This window comes from Thamnophis sirtalis, unplaced genomic scaffold (assembly GCF_051295495.1).
Source record: "Thamnophis sirtalis isolate CommonGarterSnake01/CBP01778 unplaced genomic scaffold, rThaSir2_p1.2 scaffold_2, whole genome shotgun sequence".
In the NCBI taxonomy this organism is placed as follows: Eukaryota; Metazoa; Chordata; class Lepidosauria; order Squamata; family Natricidae; genus Thamnophis; species Thamnophis sirtalis.
Window position 1 is genome coordinate 169,406,412 of NW_028261382.1, and position 6,000 is coordinate 169,412,411.

Genomic DNA, 6,000 nt, shown 5'->3' on the forward strand with positions numbered 1-6,000 from the left:
TAAAAAACTAAAGCCAGTTTTGAATCAATAAGGCTGGTTTATCAGATCTGGCAATTTGAGCTCTAGACAACCTGATAAAAGTTTGATAAATAAGTTTTCTATATAAAGTGCAGTAATTTAACAAACATACTGCTTTGTGTGGAGTAATTGCTATATGCAGCTAAAATAATTACTTAATCAGAATTGAATTATGTTCTGGCTGCAAGAAATGGCAAAAGCTACCAGAAATCAATCTGATTTTTTTCAGCTTAATGCCTAAATACACTGAGGAATGTATTATTGATGAAAAAGTCCAAGTTATTACAATTTAAAACACACCCAAGAGAACAGGACATCAATTTTTCTCCTTTCTAAGTCAGGATCTCCGACTTTTATTTTATTTAATAATGCTATCAGCTCTTGTGACTTGCCACAACAAAGACAGGTTTTATGTCCTTTGCCTTTTAGTGACTTCCATAAAAATAGAACTGGAGCCCATCATCATCAGTGCTAGGAACCCTATAGAATCCGAGATTCTCTCAACAATTATATTGCATCATCTCAGTACATCAGCATGATATCCAGAGTATAAGCTGCAAACCCAGACCACTGATGTATGGCAATAGAGGTACAGGAAACGATTTGTGCTGCCATCTTGTGGTCATCCATATTTTTGCAACCCAGTTCTGTTACCTTTAGCCCATACACCACATGTGCCTGCTTCGAAAATTGTTCAAAAGAAGTGCTTCTTGAATTTTGTCATATATTCATTATAACTGTTTTATCTTTTGTTCTATCTTCTTTGCAAGCCCGAAACAAAAAAAAAGTGCTGATGCTTTAAGCTGTCAGTTCATTAAAGTTAATGTAATTCTTAAATCAGACACACACCATTTCGCATCATTTCTGTAAAATTGTGGCGCTTTTTAAATAAAAGACCTGAGAAGCTCACCTGAATTCTGGAGCACATCTTCTGAATTGTTTTCAAAGATTCACAGCCATAATACGGGTGTAGTATAGGAGTACTTACATAACAAAATTGGTTGTGGTTTAGTGGTTTAGTGGTTTATTCAACTTGTATGCCACCCTATTCCCGAAGGGACTCAGGGCGGCTGACAAACCAGGAGGGAAGGGGCACAAATACAAAAAGAGTAAAAACAGAAACAAACAGCAATACAAAACAATTTAAAAAGTCACAACAAGCACAACCAATTCGAGTGGGGGTGGAACTCAACAGCCCCAGGCCTGCTGGAACAGCCAGGTCTTAACGGCTTTACGGAAAGCCTGAAGGGTGGCGAGGGTCCGAATCTCCACGGGGAGATCGTTCCAGTGGGCCGGAGCAGCCACAGAGAAGGCCCTCCTCCGGGTGATCGACAACCGGCATTGGCCAGCAGATGGAATTCGGAGGAGGCCTAATCTGTGGGATCTAATGGGTCTATGGGAGGTAATTCATCTAATGCCTTTGCTCTTTAATAAATAAAAAATAACCCTGAGTTCTGAGGCTCTTTTACAATAGTGCATAGTTAATGTGCCAGGAGATAAGTTGTTACTTGAAGATTCATCCAGTTCAATTGTTGGTAATGTAGTATATATGATTGTTTTGCACACAAACCTATAAGACAATATTCAGCTTGGCATTCTAAATGCACATACACTGTTCAGAAAATATTCTACAATGACATATGAGATAATATATACACTGTATATGCTGCAGATAGTGCAGCTACATTTGTGACAGTGGAAAGACATAACATAGCTTTGCATTCAGATATGCTGCCTTAACATCATCACTGAGTATTGCAAAAATTTCTCACAGCCTTCGAGTATTATATTCCAAAATAATTGCCATAAAAATAACTTAATTGGTCTCAGTACAGCGAGTGAGTAAGAATAAATCATTTCTCAAAAGCAATCATACAAGCTCGAAGAAAACCCTTTTGGATACAGGCAAGTACTTTGATTGGGACAATTCACAGAGTCACAACTTTATGGGGCTGCCCCTGAAAAGTGTTCGGAGACTACAATTAGTCCAGAATGCAACCGTGCGAGCGATACTGGGTATACTTACTACACCTATCCTCTGCGAGCTGCACTGGCTTCCCATTGGTCTCCGAGCACGATTCAAGGTGCTGGTTATCACCTTTAAAGCCCTACATGGCTTAGGACCCGGATATCTTCGAGACCGTCTTCTGCCGCACACCTCCCTAAGACCGATAAGATCGCACAGGATGGGCCTTCTCCAGGTGCCATCAGCTGGACAATGCCGGCTGGCGACGCCTCGGAGTAGGGCCTTCTCTGTTGTCACTCTGGCCCTATGGAATGAGCTACCCCCAGAGATCCAGACCCTACCCACTCTCATGGCCTTCCGAAAAGCTATTAAAACCTGGCTATTCCGGCAGGCCTGGGGCTGTTGACCTCTGGATTGAGGTCCAGCCCCGCTTAGATTGGGTGCATGTTGTGTCTTTTTAAATTGGTCGTGTTTTATCTGTTTTTAATTTCTTTTAATCTCTGTTTCTGTAAGCCGCCCGGAGTCCTCCAGGATTGGGCGGCCTATAAATTTAATAAACAGTTAAACAGTATTTCGGGCCAACCTATTCCTCAGCTTTGGTAGATAGGTCAAGACTGCCAGCATCCATTCACCCATCCTTCCTTCCATAATTTCCTTTTTTTTTTCAAGCAACTCAGGCTTCTCAAACTACTAATTCTTTTGAAGATTGGTTTGGCAGTCACTTCTCACCCCCCCCCCCCTTAGGAGGTTATGGTTACATAATTAATATTAATAAACATGTTTCAGATTTTCCTGTCTAATTTTAGTCTGTCCTTAGGAAGAAATGTCATTTAATAATTTTGGATTTATCCATTTCTTTATTGTTCATTCAAGTGAAGGATCCCAAAGATTTTTAATTTAAATCAAGTGCTTTCAAAACTCAAATGAAAACCTGAAAAATTTGTTTGTAGCTAGTTCAGCTGTCAAATGATTAGCAATAGCAGTAGACTTATATACCGCTTCATAGGGCTTTCAGCCCTCTCTAAGCGGTTTACAGAGAGTCAGCATATTGCCCCCAACAATCTGGGTCCTCATTTTACCCACCTCGGAAGGATGGAAGGCTGAGTCAACCCTGAGCCGGTGGGATTTGAACCGCTGAACTGCTGATCTAGCAGTAGCTTGCAGTGCTGCATTTAACCACTGCGCCACCTTGGCTCTTTTAATTAGGCAGGTGATTGGTACTTTTCACTGTCATTTAGTTCGGGTTTGCCAACAGCTGTACTTTGAAAGCCAAAAAAAAAAAAAAAAGACTGCTAAGGAAGAAAAGAGGGAAAAAGAAATAATATATTGTGAGATCGAAGTAATTTTTGTATAGCTTCTGCATACTAGTTCTATTGTTATGTGTGATGGTTCAACTCAATGCTAGAGAATTCCCATAAGCCATTATTTTCTGTTCTCAGTAATATTTTGAGTAATCCTAAGGAATTTCCTAGTGTAGGGTTATGTCAGGGCTTAATCTGAGTCTAGGAAAATCCTTTATGAATAATATTTTTCCTTTTGTGGGCATCTTTAAACATTTTGTTAGCGATACATGAACATATTTGAAAATGCAGTTTCTTCAGCATTCTATTTCCATACAACCACATTTTCTGAAGATTGTCTTTCTGCACACAATGCAAATCTTTAAAGGGGATTGTTTTTAAAAAATAATAATCAGGATGTGCAACCATTTTAATGACCCATAAATTGTTTGTGTTGCATTAATCAAATGTAATTAATTCGATTAAATTAATCTATCTGACAAAACCAGTGGTGGGTTGCAGGAGGTACGTCCAGGTATGGCATACCAGATCCTGCCTGGAGCACTGGGTACCGTTCAGTACGGTGCTCCAGAGGGCCCACCCTCCTTACCTGTGCTTTAAGCTTTTGGCGCTTCCACGCATGAGCATTACGCGTACGGCGCCTGTGCGATACTCCGCCGAGCAGCTGGAGTGTTGCAGAGGCTTGCAGCAGCATCATTTGATTCTACAACGCATGCGCGCGTACTGCACCCGCGCATGTGGATGACTCCGGGGCTGTTCCAACCGTACCAGTTGGAACGGAATCCGGAGCCCACCACTGGTATAAATATATAGATATAATCTAGCCTGAAAAATAAAATATATCTATTATGACTTTTAGATTACTTTTCCTTACATTCATTGTAAAAAAAATTAAATATGGCTCAAATGTGTTTGAGCCTGAGACCTCTTCCTTAAATATACATAAATATACATAATTATTCATGCTGCTGAAAATGTCAAATATAATTGCCAAAGACCTTGCTTATACTGTCACCATTCCACTTGAAAAACATGCCCGAGAATCATGTACATAGGATGTCTTTGAATTAGAATTATTATTCCTAACGTTAATAGGATTTATTTGTAATTATTCGAGGCCCTTGTACCTTATTTACAGTTGCTGTTATCTGTTGGTTAATAATAAGATACATGTTGTAACAATAAGTTGCAGGGATGTAAGCAACAAGTCCAGGGGTGGGTTTCAGCCAGTACTCACTGATACGGGCATACCAGTTGGTGAAATTTAGCGTGCCTCCCTGTACCTGATCTTCCGGAGCCCGCATACCGGGACGCTCCCTCCCCTGGTCTGCCCCCCTCTCCACTCACTCCCCCACCCGCTAGCCCTGGAGGGTCAGCAGCCCACGAGCCACTGCCAAATGACCGCTCTGGGGGCGCAGCACCTGCTAGGATATGGCTGCAGCCAGCAACAGGACGTGAAAGAGAGACCATCCAGTAGAGTGTTCTGAGGTGGATTGGTGGGAAGGTTTTGCAGGACAGGAGGCGGGACATCGAGGTCATCCTGGTTAGCAATTTAGATGTTGGGCTCAATTGTGGTCATAAGTTGAGGACTACCTGTATTACTTGAATTTGTATTATTAAAAAAAAAGAATTTGTGCACAATTCCTATTATGATTTAGTGATTCACTATATTTTCAATAGCAGATTTTACTGATAATTTTGTTCCTGGAATCTTTTGACATTATAGATAATATTTCCGTGGCCTCCTCTCTTAAAATTACCAGTGTATCTTTCCAAAAAGCAACGCTACATTATGCAAGCATGTTGATGGACTTTAAGCCACACTTATCAGGTGAAAGTCTTTGACCTCTATTATGCTAAGGGGTACATTAACAATGCAATCCTATGCATGCCTATTCAGAGGTAAGTCCAATGGGGTTTATTCCAGGGCAAATGGGTAACAATCCAGACTGAAGTTTAAATTATGTTATATTGGGCATTTCCATCATCAATATTCTTTCCATTCTGGTAAAAATTATTTTACCTCTTCTGGTAAAAGATTCTTATCTAGCAGATACTTTTAGTTGAGTATACTTTAGTAAAGTTGAGAATATAAAGCATTTTTGCATAATTGCAATGCTATAAACTTTTTCAAATTAAACTATCCAAATCACATTTAAGAAGCCTTATTCAACCCAGGCCAAGTATTAAAATTATTAAAATCCTGAGATCCTGAATGACATCATCACTGACTGACATTGATCATTATTTTTAGGTACTGTAAATATATATTCAAATATGTAGAAACCTGTTTAGAAACTTGTTTCTAAATCTTATAAAATGTACAATTAAATGAACATTATTTAAATAATAAAAATAATTATTAAAAATAATTTGGGAATAATGTACCACAAAGTCAATCCCAACTTTGCAACTTTATAATTCTACACAGTGTAGAAATTAGATTATGTTATCACACAATGTTCAGAATTACTCAGGAAAGCAACATGGAACAGCATCGGTCAAACAACACCTTTCACCTCCAAACATCTTATATTTAGGTTAGTGGGAAAAATGTGAAACAAAAGTTGAAAAATATTTAAAAGTAAAAGCAAACTTGAAGGTGAGCTAAGATTCAATCTCTACTTTCTAGTAAAGATTACAGTTTGGGATAATGTATTTCCCCCCAAGCATAATGTTAATGCTATTGTGGAAATATAAACAATTATGATAATA